Here is a 17,912-nt window from a genome sequence, read left to right on the forward strand (position 1 = left end):
CTGAGCTCTGCTGAAAATGATTTTTCTTTGGTAACATTTATCTCCCCATTTCAAACCATTTACATTAGTCGTAGAGACTGAAGCTCTTCAGCGTATTGGAAAATCTGAGCAGTGCTACTCTCATCCTGCCTGGCCCTTAAATATTTTACGAATTTTCTGGTAATGACTGACTTTCTAAAGTTGTGTTGTACCTTATAGTCATGATTTGCGTGCTTATAAATTCCCACAGCTAGGTAGTATTGGAAAGGGCATGCGTGGGTTTCAGCAGCAAAAGGCCCTAGATTTGAATGCCAGGCTCACCATTAACAACCTTTTTTATATTGTGTCAGTTAATTAAACTCTCTAAGCTTCAGTTTCTTTGTATAAGAATGTTAACTATAAAACCTAAAGGTAAAAAAGTGCCTCATATATAGTAGGCATTCCTTAAATATTAACATTTTTTTTCTTTCTGTGATGAATTTAATTGGCGACATCATTTTCAGTTTTTAACATTAACTCAACTATCTTTGTTGAAATTTACTGACAATCTCTTTCCTCTGGTAAATTAATCACTCCTTTCTCTGTTATTAAAGCATTTTGTGTATATCTTTAATGTATTTTGGCTGTTCCTTCTCCACTACTTTGTGAGCACTTTGGTTTTTAGTTTGTTTTCTGAGACAGGGTCTCACTTTGTCACCCAGGCTGGAATACAGTGGCTTGATCATGGCTCACTGCAGCCTCTTAATTCCTGGACTCAAGCGATCCTCCTGCTTCAGCCTTTCAAAGTCTTGAGATTATAGTCATGAGCCACTGCCACCAGCTCTTTGTGAGCACGTTGAAGACATACTATAGTACCTTGTATTTTTGTATTCCTAAAACCTAGGCATTATGCAAATTGAAGAATGAATTTTCTACAACAATTCCACTCATGACTCTACTGGAATCCATATTTCAACACAGACTTGGTTTATTTCTGATCTTTGGCTGTTGCTTATTAACTCTTCGCCTGGATTGTATTCTTCCTTTCACACTATTCCTATTCTGTTCACTCCTCAAAATCGAGCTAAATCCAATTAATGAGGTATTCAGTGACTCTCATTTATTCATAACTTGTTTAGTTAGTCTAGTGTCTGTGTGACTGCCTTCTGTTACTTCGTGTCCCATTAGTACCTGCCTCTGTGCCTTACCATTTTTAGCAGATCCTTGAGTGGGATGATATGTGCCAAACTGCTTTAGGCAGTTTGTTGTTATAGGCACCTGCTCTCTACTCTGTTTGCTGCTCAACTGAGTAGGTTGAGGAGCAATTTTCCTCTTTTGGTATATGGAATATTCTGGTAACTTTTTTGCAACTTTAAGAAATTTCAAGCTGGGTGCGTTGGCTTACATCTGTAATCCCAGCACTTTGGGAGGCCGAGGCAGGTGGATCACCTGAAGTCAGGAGTTCAAGACCAGTCTGGCCAACATGGTGAAACCCTATCCCTACTAAATACAAAAAAATTCAGCCGGGAGTGGTGGCACATGCCTGTAACCCCAGCTACTTGGGAAGCTGAGGCAAGAGAATTGCTTCAACCCTGGAAGCCAAGGTTGCGGTGAGCTGAGATTGCGCATTGCACTCCAGCCTGGGCAACAAGAGTGAAACGCCGTCTCGAAAAAAAAAAATTTCAAACATGCAGAAAAGGTGAAAGAATAATACAGTGAACACCCATATGCCTTCTGTTTGGATTCGACTGTTAACCAACATTTAGCCATTTTGCTTTAACTCTGTATCCCCCCTTTCTTGAATGATTTGAAATTAAATTGCAGATACACTGCTTCTCCCCTTAATATCTCAGGATGCATCTCTTTGAAATAATGCTTTTTCCTGCACTTTTCTACATTTTTATTTCAAGCCAGTCTCCCGCTAAAAACATGTAAAATCGTTATCATACCTAAGGCAATTAGCATGAAATCTTTAGGATCATCTTTTTTTTTTTCCCCAAATGAGTTGGTGTAATTATATATATACATATTTTTTGCTCTGTCCCACAGTTGTTGAAGAGTTGATTTAATTCTATGTTATACAGAGTTTATGGTAGAACAAAGACCAAAGGGCAGTCTCTGGCAAGATTCTGGGCTGGTTTTACTTTAAATTCACAGCTAAGGTAGGAATGGCTGAGTGAAAACAACTAGAGACCTGGCGCAGTGGCTCACGCCTGTAATCCCAGCACTTGGGAGGCTGAGGCAGGCAGATCACCTGAGGTCAGGAGTTTGAGAGTAGCCTGGCCAACATTGTGAAACGTCGTCTCTACTAAAAATGCAAAAATTAGCCGGGTGTGGTTGCGCATGCCTGTAGTCCCAGCTACTCAGGAGACTGAGGCATGAGAATAGTGTGAACCCAGGAGGTGAAGGTTGCAGTGAGCTGAAATTGCGCCACTGCACTGCAGCCTGGGCAACAGAGCGAGACTGTCTTAAAAAAACAAGCAAACAAAACAAAACAAAAAAACAACTAAAGAGATGATGAACCACTGTAAGCATTTTAATTTATTCATATTTTTTATTTAAAATTTTAAAATTTTATTTGCGACAGGGTCTTAACCCTGTCATCCAGGTTGGAGTGCAGTGGCACAATCACGGCTCACAGCAGCCTCAACCTCCCAGCTCAAGCAGTCTACCCGCCTTGACCTCCCAAAGTGCTAGGATTACAGGTGTGAGTCAACACACTTGCCTTTTTTTTTTAAACAAGTTTATTCTTAAATGTGCAATAGCTTCAAGACGACACTTCATTCCAGCTATAGGTGGCAAAAGATGATATGGCAGGGAATACAGATGTTTAAATACGAATGAAATCAAGGGTCACCATCGCTTCAGGCACAAGGCACAGCTTACTTTCTGCCAGATTTTTAAATTCCACCTGTGACTGGAGCCCCTCCCCAGAGGCTTTCGCTTTTCGCTCCTTGTGTTTCTTCTGTTCCTTGTCTTGTTTCTGCTTGAAAGCCTTATTCATCTCCTTGGCCTGCTTTTTGGGCAGTTTCAAGGGGTTCTTCTTGCCACCTTTGAGGCCGGACCTGGCACCTGCTGCCCCTTCCCAACTCTGTCACCACAAACGGCTAGCCTCATCTTTTTAAAGAATGTTCCATATTTTGGAATTTCTTATTGTATGCTTAAAATGTCATGTATTTTGTTTCTCAATTCTTATTGTTTCTCTTATTCCTTTTATTTCCTGTAAACTGGAAGTTAGATTTAGAGAGGTTTGACTAAATTTGGGTCAAATATTTTTGGCAAAAATACTTCATAGAGGCCAGGTGCGGTGGCTCACGCCTGTAATCCCAGCACTTTGAGAGGCTGAGGCAGATAGATTGCTAGAGCCCGGGAGTTCAAGACCAGCCTGGACAATTTGGCAAAACCCTGTCTGTACTTTAATTTTATTTATTTATTTATTTATTTATTTATTTATTTCTGAGACGGAGTCTCACTCTGTTGCCCAGGCTGGAGTGCAGTGGCCCAATCTTAGCTTACTGCAAGCCCCGCCTCCCAGGTTCACACCATTCTCCTGCCTCAGCCTCCTGAGTAGCTGGGACTACAGGCGCCTGTCACCATGCCTGGCTAATTTTTTGTACTTTGTAGAGACGGGGTTTCACCATGTTAGCCAGGATGGTCTCGATCTCCTGACCTCATGATCTGCCCTCCTTGGCCTCCCAAAGTGCTGGGATTACAGGTGTGAGCCACCGCACCCAGCGTCTGTACTTTAAAAAAAAGAAAAAAGAAAAATATGCTGGGTTTGGTGGCCTTCGCCTGTAGTCCCAGCTACTTGGGAGGCTGAGACAGGAGGATTGCTTGAGCCAGAGAGGTGGAGGTTGCAGTGAGCTGACATCCTGCTGCTGTACTCCAGCCTAGGTGACAAGAGAACCCTGTCTCGGAAAAAAAAAAAAAAAAGAAAAAAGAAAAAAACTTCACAGGTGATGATATGTGATTTATATTGTGAGGATATACTTCTAGCTATGATACCTCAGTAAGGTGGTAGGGACTGCCAGATGTTAGCTTGCCTCATTTACAATGCCAGATTTACTTGGTTAATGTGTCCATTGGATTTCTTCATCAGAGGTATATTTTTCCCTTTGCAGTTATACTTGATCTGTGGGGTGATAACTTTAGCATCATGGGAGTACCTCACTTCTCAAAATATTTTTCACCTAATGATTGGTGATTATTAACTGAGTCATTTATTGGGAGTTTTCCAATTTTGTTATTTGTTTACATTCATTAACTATTTTCTGTAATAAAGAGCTTCTGCTTTCCCCCTTCCGTGTTTAAACGTTTAAATTTTGAAATAAATATGAACAAAAGAGTTGGAAGAATAGTTCGAAGAACTCCTATGTACTTTTAATTCTGATTCACCCATTTTTAATATTTTGTCACCTTTGCTTTATTCCTCCCTCCCTCCCTGCCTCCCAGCCCCTCATGTATTATTTTCTGAGCCATTTAGTGTTATTCACAGATATGCACTTCCCCCCCAAGAACAAATTTATTAAATGCCCACAATATTAACTAATTCTGGACATTGAACATTTATATAGTATCAAAAATTCATACTCAGATTTCTCTAGTTGTCTCAGTAACATCTCACAGAATATTTCTTTCTCTAATCCAGTATCCAATCTAGATATTTCTTATCTCTTTAGTCTTTAAGCGGGACCAGGTTTTTGGCCCTTGTTGCCTTTGGTCTTTTGTTTTGTTTTGTTTTGTTTTGTTTTTTGAGACAGGGTCTCACTTGCTTGCCTGAGCTGGAGTGCAGTGGCAAGATCACAGCTGCCTGCAGCCTGGAACTCTGGGCTTAAGTGATTCTCCCAGTTCAGTCTCCCAAGCACCTGGGACTAACCCCAGTTAATTTGAGGGCTCCTTTGCTTTTTTGGCAAAACAATAACCCAAATTCTTTTTGTCTTTTCCTTTCCTTTTGTATCTTCCCATTTCTCCAAGGAACCCCACTTCTTTTGGTAGAAAATATTATTTATAAACAGGGATTTGGATACTTGGTGGTGTATGCATTTGATTATAGGTCCTTTTCAGTGGACAGAGCTAGAAAACATGATTTTAAAAATCATCAGCTTACATTGGCATTTTATTTTATTTATTTTTTGAGATGGTCTCCTTCTGTCAACCAGGCCGGAGTGCAGTTGTGCCATCTCGGCTCATTGCAACCTCTGCCTCCTGGGTTTAAGCAATTCTTGTGCCTCAGCCTTCCGAGCAGCTAGGATTACAGGCGTCTGGCTAATTTTTATATTTTTAGTAGAGATGGGGTTTTACCATGTTGGCAAGGCTGGTCTCGAACTCCTGGCCTTAAGTGATCCACTCACTTTGGCCTCCCAAAGTGTTGGAATTACAGATGTGAGCCACTGTGCCTGACCTACACTGGTATTTTAAATTCCTAATCCAAATTAACATTATTGGCATTTCCTACGCAGAAAACAGATTCAGATTTATGATGCCAGTATTTTGCTAGCAATAACCCTACCAAGTGCAGTTTTTTTCAGTCCTTTTTTTTCCTTAGAGTACACTGCATTAAAGATGAACTGTGTTCAAAAGTTACTTGAAATAACATTTTTCTGCTTGTTTGTTGAATTTGTTTATTTTGATTATCAAATTTAACAGTTTTTGTTTGTATTCATTATTAGAGTTTGCTTTTTCTTCCTCTTTAGTTTTTTTGTTTGTTTGTTTTTGAGACAAGATCTCAATCTCTTACCCAGGCTGGAGTGTAGTGCTTGCAGTTTTGGCTCCCTGTAGCCTCAACCTCCCAGGTTTAGGTGATCCTCCTAACTCAGCCTCCCAAGTAGCTGGAACTACAAGTGCGCACCACCATGCCTGGCTAATTTTTTGTATTTTTTGGTGTAGTCTGGGTTTTGCCATGTTGCCCAGTCTGGGCTCAAACTCCTGGGGTCATCGGATCCTCCCTCCTCAGCCTCCCAAAATACTAGGATTACAAGGCATGGGCCACTGTACCCAGCCATAATTTAGTCTTTTTAATATGTTATTTACGTGGTTTAAAATTTACTGAAAAAATTTTTTTAGGCACCTGTAACCCAGAAGGAATAAAATTAAATACTATATTGAAAAAGTACTAGCTGGGCATGGTGGCTCACATCTGTAATCCCAGCACTTTGGGAAGCCGAAGGCGGCAGATCACCTGGGGTCAGGAGTTCGAGACCAGCCTGGCCAACATGGTGAAACCCCATCTCTACTAAAAATACAAAAATTAGCCAGGCGTGGTGGCACATGCCTGTAATCCCAGCTACTCTGAAGGATGAGGCAGGAGAATTGCTTGCACCCGGGAGACAGAGGCTGAACAAAACGTAGTTAAGTATTGCTTCTGTCTCTGAGCTGTGGAGTTCACTCCTGTTTTTACTGTGTGTATTCTTATTTTCACATTCTTAGAAGAAAGTTGGCATGCTGTATATGCTTGTGACACTTGATTTTTTTTTATATATATATGAATTGTGATAAATACAAGCAAAATGTTACTGTCTTTTTTTTTTTTTGAGTTGGAGTCTTGCTCTCTCCTCCAGGCTGGAGTGCAGTGGCGTGATCTCAGCTCGCTCCTGGTTCAAGCCATTCTCCTGCCTCAGCCTCTTGAGTAGCTGGGACTACAGGTGCTTGCCACCACACCTGGCTAATTTTTGTATTTTTAGTAGAGATGGGGTTTCACCCTGTTGGCCAGGGTGGTCTTGAATTCCTGACCTCAAGTGATCTGCCTGCCTGTGCCTCCCAAAGTGCGGGAATTACAGGCAGGAGCCACCGTGCTTGGCCTTAACCTTTTTTTTTTTTTTTTTTTTTTTTTTGAGACACAGAGTCTTGCTCTCGCTCAGGCTGGCATGCAGTGGTGGGATCTTGGTGCACTGCAGCCTCCACCTCCCAAGTTCAAACAATTCTCCTGTCTCAGCTTCCCAAGTAGCTGGGACTACAGGCGTGCGCCACCACGCTCAGATAATTTTTGTAATTTTTTATTAAGAGACAGGGTTTCACAATATGTTGGCCAGGCTGGTCTTGAACTCCTGACCTTAGGTGATCCACCCGGCTCAGCCTCCCAAAGTGCTGGGTTTACAGGTGTGAGCCACCGTGCCTGGCCAGCCTTAACCCTTTTTTTTTTGAGATTGAGTCTCACTTTGTCGCCCAGGCAGGAGTGCAGTGGCACGATCTCAGCTCACTGCAGCCTCTGCCTTCTGGGTTCAAGCAATTATCCTGCCTCAGCCTCCCGAGTAGCTGGCACTACAGGCCATTTTACAGTCAGTACACAATGGTTCCAGTTTCTTCGTATTCTCACCAATATTATATTCTGTGTGTGTGTGGTTTTTTTTTCCTCTGAGACAAGGTTTCCCTCTGTCTCCCCTGCTGGAGTACAGTGGTATAATCATAACTCACTGTGCCTTAACCTCCCGGGCTCAAGCAATCCTCCCACCTTAGCCTCCCGAGCAGCTGGGACAACAGGTGTGTGTTACCATGCCTGGCTAATTTTGTTTTTCTTTTCTTTTTTATTTTATTTTTTTCCTAGAGACAGGGTCTCACTATGTTGTCTGTCCTGACTGGTCTCAAACTCCTGGGCTAAATCTTCCCACCTCGGCCTCCCGAAGTGCTGAGATTACAATGAGCCACCACGCCCATCCTAAAGTTTTACAACCCAATAATAGTAATATTCCATCACTATAGCTATCATTGAGTTTCAGAAGTTAGACTATTAAAAGTTTTAGTAAAGAGCTTTAACCAGTTGATTGTGGAAATACTGTGTACACAATTATTTTTCGTAAGAGGAAGGAGATTTCTGTCTTAAATAGCTTTAACAAAGTTTCAGTTTCATATACAGGAATAGATTTAAACAAAACTCAGGGCCAAGTACAGTTTACAGAAATAGACTTTGTAAGGTCTATGGTTTTATATGGTTTTATTATTTTTTTTTGTTTTTTTCCCTCTACAATTCCTTCATAACATTGGAATTTTTTTGCTGCTTGTTTTTTTTTTTTTTTTTTTTTTTGAGATGGGAGTCTCACTCTGTTGCCCAGGCTAGAGTGCAGTGTCGCGATCTCGGCTCACTGCAAGCTCCTCCTCCCGGGTTCATGCCATTCTCCTCCCGAGTAGCTGGGACTACAGGCGCCCTCCACCATGCCTGGCTAATGTTTTTGAAATTTTTTAGTAAAGACGAGGTTTCACCATGTTAGCCAGGATGATCTCCATCTCCTGACCTCATGATCCGCCTGTCTCGGCCTCCCAAAGTGCTGGGATTGCAGGCGTGAGCCACCGCGCCCAGCCTTGCTTCTTGTTTTCAAGGAAAAAGATTATTTTTGTCAAGTGTTGGCAGTGATTTGGGATCAGAAGCTGTAATTTTTATGATTCGCATCTCAGTTGATGGACATTAGGATTGTTTTTACTTTTTGATTATTATGAATAACACTGCTGTAAACATTCGTGTACAAATATTTGTGTGGACATGATGCTTTCAGTTCCCTTGGGGATTTACCTAGGAGTAGAATTGCTGGGTCACGTGGTATTTCGACATTTAACATTTGAGGAAATTCTTGACTATTTTCCCACCTAACTTTCAGTTTATTTTATGCCTAACAACCACTATTCTTTTGTAATCCAGACGGACTTGTTATGAGGGTTACTGTTTCTCCACATTCTCACTAACACTTCTTATTTTCCCTCTTTTGGACCATAGCCATCCCAGTGGATGTGAAGTGTTATCTCATTGTGGTATTCATTTCTTTATATATTTTAGAGATGGGGTCTCACTCTGTTGTCCAGGCAGGAGTTCAGGTGCGATCGCAGAGCACTGCAGTCTCGAACTCTTGGGCTCAAGCAATCCTCCTGCCTAAACTCCAGCAGGAGGTGATTCAAGTAGCTGGAACCACTGTTCCTGGTGCTCATTGTGGTTTTGTTTTGCATTTTTCTATCGAGGCTGAACATCTTTTCCTGTGCTTATTGTCATTTGTATATCTTCCTTTTTTTTTTTTTTTTGAAACAGAGTCTGACTCTGTTGCACAGGCTGGAGTGCAGTAGTGCAATCTCATTGCAACCTCTGGCTCCCGGGTTCAAGCAGTTGTCCTGCCTCAGCCTCCTGAGTAGCTGGGATTACAGATGCCCGCCACCACGCCCGGCTAATTTTTGTGTTTTTAGTAGAGATGGGGTTTCGCCATGTTGGCCAGGCTGGTCTTAAACTCCTGACCCCAAGTGATCCACCTGCCTTGGCCTCCCAAAGTGCTGGGATTACAGGCATGAGCCACTGTGCCCAGCCTGTGTATCTTCTTTGGAGAAATAACTATTCACATTCTTTGCTCGTTTAAGAAATTGGGTTATTTCTTGTTATTATTGAGTTTTAAGAGTTCTTTGTATATTCTGGATGCAAGTCTCATCAGATACATGATTTGCAGAAATTTCCCGTCTTTTTGTGGGTTTGTTTTCCTTTTTTTAACTTTTTTCCCCAAGTCATGTGTAGGAAGACAATGTTTTGATTTTTTTATGGTGTTATTGAAGCAAAGAAGTTTCTAATTTTGATTACGTCCAATATACCTACTTTTCCTTTTGTTTATTGTGCATTGGTATCATATCTAAGGCAATTTCACCTAACCCAGGGTCATGAATGTATTCTCTGTATTTAATGCAGTTGGCAGTTGGTTAAGAAATTGATTTTTCTTGTTAGAGAATGTAGATTCTCGTCCATTGGTATAATTATGAATATGAGTTTGACTTTTTTATTAGAAAGCAGCTATAGTGAGTTTGACCTTGTGGTTAGAAAGATACAAGCTTTTGGCTGGTCTGATGGTAGTGTATTATCAGAACTTATTAACATTGGTGTTACTGAGGTTAATATACAACCCCCAACTGCTAAATTTGACTGGCTTAAAAAAAAAAAAAAAAAAAAAGAAAGCTATAAGCTTTAGTTTTGGCTCTATTAAAAGCAGTTTTCAATAACTATTAAATTTTACTTAGTAAAGGGAGAGTCAAGTAAAAATTAATGAAGGACAGGTTTCATTGGTGAATTTTTTTTTCACAACTTTTTAAGATATTTGTTTAACTTTCAGTTCATCATATCCCTAATAACCACTAGTTTTTCTGAAATCCATACTGACTTGTTTGGAGGGAAATATCAAACTGTTAAGATGGTATGTGTCATAAGGTAATTGAAAGGCATCATAAATTCCAAATATACTGAGGAACTAGTTAACTGATTAGGCTCTTAGGTCAGTGTAGATAGTAGAACTAGAACCTGAGAACCACAGTTTTGAAATCAAGAGGCTCATAAAAGCTTGAGCTTATCAGTTTATCTTGCTGTTGACAGATTTGAAATATTCAGGGCCAACCAGCTCTTTAGGATTGTCCCTTTGGGAATGATTGTCTTTTCCTATTTTGTTAAATGCTTTTAAATTCATTTGTTAAGCCAGGTTTAAGAAAGGAATTTTGGAAATTTCTTGCCTGCTTTCTATGTAATCTTTTGAGATGGGTTCTCACTCTGTCACCCAGGTTGAAGTGCAGTGGTGTGATCTCGGCTTACTGGAACCTCGACTTCCTGGGCTCAAACAATCCTCCTGCTTCAGCCACCTGAGTAGCTAGGACCCACAGCTGTGTACCACCATGCCTGGCTAAGTTTTTGTGTTTTTGGTAGAGACAGGGTTTTGTCATATTGCCCAGACTGGTCTCGAACTCCTGAGCTCAGGTGACCCACCTGCCTCAGCCTCCCAAAGTGTTGGGATTACAGGCTTGAGTCACCATGCCTGGCTTGTAATCTTGAAAGTATGAAATTATTTTGCCTCTAGAGATCATCAAATCTAGACCCTTTAATTTGAAGATAAGCAAACAACACTAGAGAGATTAAATTTCATAGTTACATTGTTAGTGGCAGAATTCAGGTCACCTGAATAGCAGTTTAGTGTTCCCACTTTTACAAAAAAAGCCACTAAAACATTTCATAATATAGCTTGGAAGGGTTTTTTGGTTTAATGTCTGTTTTTTTGGTGACGTAGTCTCGCTCTGTCGCCCAGGGTGGAGTGCAGTGATGTAATCTTGACTGACTGCAACCTCCGCCTCCCGGGTTCAAGTGATTCTCCTGCCTCAGCCTGCTGAGTAGCTGGGATTACAGGCGCATGCCACCACACCCAGCTAATTTTTTTATTTTTAGTAGAGATGAGGTTTCACCATGTTGGTCAGGCTGGTATCGAACTTCTGACTTCATGATCTGCCTGCCTCAGTCTCCCAAAGTGCTGGGATTTACAGACATGAGCCACTGCGCCTGGCCTGGTTTAATGTCTTTGAGAGAGAGCTAACGTTATCAGTTATATTGTGTAGCTAAAAGGTCTAAAATAGGAAAATCATCAGGAATCAACTGGTTACATTAATTATTTTGTGATTTGCAAGAGTTGTCATATCTTTGTTCAAAACTGATTTACCAACTAGGGCCTTTTTCTGCTTTAATTCTAGTAACAATTTTTAGCCTTTAAATCTGCCAGATAATCATGGGAATTGACAGAACTTTTCTTGGCAGATTTTAAATGTGTGTTCATATACATACACGTGTATATAAACATATTTGTATATACCAAGTGGGTAGCTCAGTGCCTCCCTCATATATATCAGTCACTCAAATTGTGATTAATATTAATAGGGCTGGACTAGAGTGTCGTGATCGGGGCTTACTGCACATCAGCCTTCTTGCACTTGGGAATACTAGACAGCACTTTAGCACTACCTGGGGGACCAGTTGAAATAGTGAAATTGCCAACAAAAAGTACAAACACGTGAAAAATGCAACACTGGATAGAATGGGAAAAAGACACTTGTTTGGAGTGTGAGAGCTGATGTAAGAAGATAGAGTGTTGCCTTGTTTGACCTGGGGTGGTAACTTGTGCTCTGAGCAGATGGGAATTTTTCCTGCCATGGTGATCATTCGTGGACATTCATGTGCTTTGTGTGGTGGAACGACTAGCGGTGCACTGTGAGTATTGGTTTTGGCGCTACAGGTCAGTTTTAGCAAGTAGGTAAATTCACAAATACAGAATCTGGGACTAATGAGGATTGATTATAGTTTGATCTTGGGGAAACAGACAGTTTTTCTGGTTAAATTATTTTTTGTTGTTAACTCCAAGGATATAAGAAGTATGCTTTTTAATTCAAAATTCAAACAACCAAAATGTGTACTGAAATTTTTTCCCTGAACTTAGTCATTTAGGAGACAAAAATACAAAGACATTAATGTAGATTGTTTTCCCTGAAGGTGGTATGCAAAGAGCATGAAGATAGTGTACATAAAAGGTGGGAATAAAACTGGTGAATAAAATGGAATAAAAAAGCATGTAATGAAGAAAACTAAAATTGAAACAGGAAAGAGGAAATGAGAGAGAGAGTGTGTGTACGTATGCTGGGAAAGAGCCCAAGAAATGATTTTTTTTTTTTTTTTTTTTTTTGTAGAGACAGGGTCTCATTTTGTTGCTCAGCCTGGGCTTGAACTTGAACTCCTGAGCTCAAGTGATGGGACCTACCTTGGTCTCCCAAAGTGCTGGGATTATAGGCGTGAGCCACTGTGCTCGGCTGCAATAGAGATTTTCCTTAACCACAATAGTGCTGTCTCTCACACATGAGAAAATTAACAGCCAGGTGTGGTGGTTTATGCCTGTAATCCCAGCATTTTGGGAGACTGAGTCGGGCAGATCCCTTGAGGCCAGGAGCTTGAGACTAGCCTGGGCAACATGTTGAAACCCTGTCTCTAAAAAAAATGTACAAAAATTAGCCAGATGTGGTGACACATGCTGTATAGTCCCAGCTACTCAGGAGGCTGAGGTGGGAGGATCGCTTGAGCCCAGGAGGTCGAGGTTACAGTGAGCTATGATGGTGCCACTGCACTCCGGTCTAGGTGACAGAGCAAGACCGTCTCAAAAAAAAAAAAAAAAAAAAAAAACAATAATCACCTAATATTGATGCCTGTTCTATTTACCTAATTTACCTAGGTAAATCTATTCTGTATACCAAGTTTACCTAATTGCCCCAAAATATCTTAGGCTACTTTTTTTTTAAAAAAAAAAGAACCAAGGTTCCATCAAGGTTGCTTTTATCTTTTAGTCTTACCTAGAATAGCTCTCCCCTCCCTGTTTTCTCCTTCTTGCATTAACTTCTGGAGGTTTCAAGACAGTTATCTTTTTTTTTTTTGGAGACAAATGCTTGCTGTGTTGCCCAGGCTAGAGTGCAGTGGCTCCATCTCAGCTCGCTGCAACCTGGACCTCCTGTGCACATCTCAGCCTCCCGAGTAGCTGTGGCCACAGGCACATGCCACCATGCCTGGCTAATATTTTGGTATTTTTTTAATATAGAGAGGAGGTTTTGCTATGTTGCTTAGGCTGTTAGCTTTTAGAATTTCTTGTATGTTTGTGTATCCTATGGTTTGGTAACTTTTTTTCTCTGTGTTTTCTTTAAACTGGAGTATGTAAGTCTACAAATTTAACTAATTGGTCCATTGTTATGGACTAAAAAAATGTAATTCTGCCTGCCTGACAGGTGTAGCTGTGTTCTAGAGATTGGGACCCATCAGGGTATTAGGACCTTCGTCATTAAAAGTCATTGTTTCAGGTAGGGCATGATGCTCACACCTCTAATCCCAGCACTTTGGGAGGCTGAGGTGGGCGGATCATGAGGGCAGGAGTTTGAGACCATCCTGGCCAACATAGTAAAACCCTGTCTTTACTAAAAATACAAAAATTAGATAGGCGTGGTGGTACACGCCTGTAGTCCCAGCTACTCGGGAGGCTGAGGCAGGAGAATTGCTTGAACCCGAGAGGCGGAGGTTGCAGTGAGCCGAGATCGCACCATTGCACTCTAGCCTGGGCATCAGAGTGAGACTCCCTCTCAAAAAAAAAAAAAAAGTTATTGCTTCATAACTTACTTCCCTTGTACTGATTCCATGTTCACCATCAACCTACAGATATTAGTAGCATGCAGTTTAGGAATAGAGAAAGTATTTTATTTTTATGTTTTGACACCAGGGTCTTATCATGTTGCTTAGGACTTGAACCACTGGGCTCAAGTGATCCTCCTGCCTCAGCCTCCCAGTAGCTAGGATTACGGGTGCACACCACCACACCCAGCTTGAAAGTATTTCTTTTTTTTGAGACGGAGTCTCACTCTATCACCCAGGCTGGAGTGATCTTGGCGACTCAACAACCTCCGCTTCCTGGGTTCAAGCGATTCTTCTGCCTCAGCCTCCTGAGTAGCTGGGATTACAGGTGCCTGCCACCACACCCAGCTAATGTTTTGTATTTTTAGTAGAGACAGGGTTTTGCCATGTTGGTCAGGCTGGTCTTGAACTCCTGACTTCAGGTGATTCACCTGCCTCAGCTTCCCAAAGTGCTAGGATTACAGGCGCGAGCCAGCCACCACGCGCGGCCATGAAAGTATTTCTTAAGCACTTATGAAAGGACTTATGAAAGGTCCTCTTAGCAGTTGTACTTCTCATTTAAAATTGATTTTGAGTCAAATATACTCAAGATTAATACTAGATGGGCTTTATTTACTTATTTTTTAAAAATGGTCTACAAATATTATACTGGGCTGAATTCTCCATTTGGATGGACCTATAACATATGGCATAAATGCTGTATTTTGCTTTTACAGAGCTTCCAACTAAAACTATCCTAGATTTTTGGGTGAAAACTTAATCTAACATAGAACTAGCAACTGTATTTATATTTTTATCTTTTGTAAGTTAATACTGTTTAGTCATGAAAGGAGATCCATTGTGATCTTTATTGTTTTGGAAAGATTTTACCTATACTGTATACTAGAGTGGAAAATATAGTTTCTTTCTTTCTTCTTCTTCTTTTTTTTTTTTTTTGAGATGGAGCCTTGCTCTGTTGCTCAGGCCGAAGTGCAGTGGTGTGATCTTGGCTCACTGCAACCTCTGCCTCCTGGGTTCAAGCGACTCTCCTGCCTCAGCCTCCTGAGTATCTGGAACTACAGGTGCCTGCCAGTACGCCTGGCTGATTTTTGTATTTTTTTTTTTTTTTTTTGAGACGGAGTCTCACTCTGCCGCCCAGGCTGGAGTGCAGTGGCCGGATCTCAGCTCACTGCAGGCTCCGCCTCCCGGGTTCATGCAATTCTCCTGCCTCAGCCTCCCCAGTAGCTGGGACTACAGGCGCCCGCCACCTCGCCCGGCTAGTTTTTTTTTTTGTATTTTTTAGTAGAGACGGGGTTTCACCGTGTCAGCCAGGATGGTCTCGATCTCCTGACCTCGTGATCCGCCCGCCTCGGCCTCCCAAAGTGCTGGGATTACAGGCTTGAGCCACCGCGCCCGGCCTGATTTTTGTATTTTTAATAGAGATGGGGTTTCACCATATTGGCCAGGTTGGTCTCGAACTCCTGATCTCAAGTGATCTGCCCTTGTTCTCCCAAAGTGCTGGGATTACAGGCATGAGCTACTGTGCCCGGCCTCTTTCATCTTGTCTTTGTCTTTATCTTTGTCTTTATCTCTTTTCCTTTCCTTTTTCTTTTTCTTTCGTTTGACGAAGTCTCACTCTTGTCCCCCAGGCTGGAGTGCGATGATACAATCTCGGCTCACTGCAATCTCTGCCCCACGGGTTCAAGCGATTCTCCTGCCTCAGCCCCCCGAGTAGCTGGGATTACAGGTGCCTGCCACCACGCCCGGCTAATTTTTGTATTTTAATAGAGACGGGGTTTTACCATGTTGGCTAGGCTGGTCTAGAACTCCTGACTTCTGGTGATCCACCCGCCTCAGCCTCCCAAAGTGCTGGGATTACAGGCGTGAGCCACCGCGCCTGGCCGGCTTTCTTGCTTGCTTGTTTGCTTGCTTTTTTGTCTCTGTCTGTCTGTCTGTCTGTCTTGACAAGATCTCGCTCTGTCACCCAGGCTGGAGTGCAGTGGCACCATCTTGGCTCACTGCAGCCTCTACCATTGCAGCCTCAACCTCCTGGGCTCAAATGATTCTCCCGCCTCAACCACTCAAGTAGCTGGGGCCTTAGGGGTGCGCCACCACTCCTGGCTAATTTTTTGTATTTTGGTAGAGACGGGGTTTCACCATGTTGCCCAGGCTGGTCTCGAACTTCTGAGCTCAATCTGTTCTCCTGCCTTGGCCTCCCAAAGTTCTGGGATTACAGGTGTGAGCCACTGTGCCTGCCCGAAAAATAGAGTTTCTTAAAACTGAATTCTCGCCTCTATTTCTCAAGTTGAGTAAGATGGTGAAATTTCACAGTTTTAAATTGAGTCTTTTGTTTTCGTTTTTTGTTGAGACAGGGTCTTGCTGTGTCACCCAGGCTGGAGTACAGTGGCATGATCATAACTCACTGCAGCCTCTAACACCTGGATTCAGGTGATTCTGCTTCCTCAGCCTTCCAAGTAGCTAGGACCACAAGTGTCTGCCACCACGTCCGGCAAATTTGTTTTATTTTTGTAGAGATGAGGTCTCAGTATGTTGCTCAGGGTGGTCTTGATCTCTTGGCCTCAAGTGATCCTCCTGCCTTGGCCTCCCAAAGTGCTGGCATTACAGGCTTGACCCACCTTGCCTGGACTAAATTGAGTTTTTTTTTTTTTTTCCTTGAGACAGAGTCTTGCTCTGTCGCCCAGGCTGGAGTGCAGTGGTATGATCTCAGCTCACTGCAACCTCTACCTCCCGGGTTCAAGCAATTCTCCTGCCTCAGCCTCCCGAGTAGGTGGGATTGCAGGCACCCGCCATCATGCCTGGCTAATTTTTATATTTTTAGTAGAGACAGGGTTTCACCATGCTGGCCAGGCTGGGTTTAACCTCAGATGATCCACCTGCTTCGGCCTCCCACAGTGCTGGGATTACAGGCGTGAGCCACTGTGCCAGGCCCTAAATTGAGTTTTTGATGTACCAAATAATTAGATATTACCTGTGAAATAAATTTTAATTTATCTTGGGGGTTAGTGGATACACATACATGTATGAGATTCAAAAGGTACACCTGAAATTTCTCCTCACTTTTATGCTGACTCATCTAATTTGTTTTCCCCAGAGGCAATGAGTGGTAATGTTTCTGATTTATCTCTTGAGTATGCTTATAGTATACCACTGGCCTGTTTTGTTTGTTTCATCACAACCCAGGTACTCTAATCAAGGTAGTTTTCAGTTTTTCCTTTTTAGACCCCATGGAACTTTATATTTTCTCTTTAGATACGGAGTCATCAAGTGAAATGTATAGCTTGATCATTTGCCTAATTTGCTAATTTACCTAATAATCACATTTGGAAAGGTTATGAGTGGATCAAGTTTTACTATCTCTTGTGATTTATTTGTAATAATACCTTTTTTTTTTTCTTTTTGAGACGGGGTCTCACTCTTTTTTGCCCAGTCTGGAGTGCAGTTGCACAGTCTTGGCTCATTGCAGCCTCTGACTCTGCCTCCCAGGTTCAAGCGATTCTCCTGCCTTGGCCTCCCGAGTAGCTGGGATTACAGGTACACACTGCACACTACCATGCCCATCTAATTTTTGTATTTTTAGTAGAGACAGGGTTTCACCATGTTGGCCAAGCTGGTTTCGAACTTCTGACCTCAAGTGATCTGCCTGCCTCAGCCTCTCAAAGTGCTGGGATTATAGGCGTGAGCCACCTGTCCTGCCAAGAATAGCTTAAATTGCTAGTTGAACTTAATTCTGTAAGGCAATGTTGAGTTCTCAAAGTGAGGTCAGAACTTTTCATACCACTACTAAGATACTAAGACATTATCAGGTCTTTTTACTGTTGATGCTTGTAGTTATGTTATAAAGCAGTAATGGATAAAACTACTAGCTCCTTAGCATCATTCAAGGCAGTGCTACCAAACTGTAGCAGGTGCGTTACTTTTACCTCATGCTGGTAGTTGAAAAGAAAAAAGACAGTTTCACTTAAGAATGTCATTGATGAAGTGGTAAATATAATTTCATTAATGTCACCTCTTGAGCATATGATTTCTAATACAG

The 17,912-nt window shown here is 41.9% G+C and overlaps 1 protein-coding gene across 8 annotated transcripts in view; it reads left to right on the forward strand.

Moving 5' to 3' along the window:
• The window catches only part of LOC105492419 (WD repeat domain 33), a 110,874-nt gene that overhangs the window by 3,850 nt on the left and 89,112 nt on the right, over window positions 1-17,912 (forward strand). Inside the window, exon 2 of one of the 8 annotated variants that reach the window (XM_071072520.1) lies at window positions 15,508-15,605. The exons of the other annotated variants lie outside the window; for them this stretch is intronic. The gene's annotated coding sequence lies outside the window, so the exon portion shown is untranslated. The remainder of the gene's footprint in view (window positions 1-15,507; window positions 15,606-17,912) is intronic. 8 annotated transcript variants of the gene reach the window in all.

The sequence above is a fragment of the Macaca nemestrina genome, chromosome 11, assembly GCF_043159975.1.
Source record: "Macaca nemestrina isolate mMacNem1 chromosome 11, mMacNem.hap1, whole genome shotgun sequence".
NCBI lineage: Eukaryota > Metazoa > Chordata > Mammalia > Primates > Cercopithecidae > Macaca > Macaca nemestrina.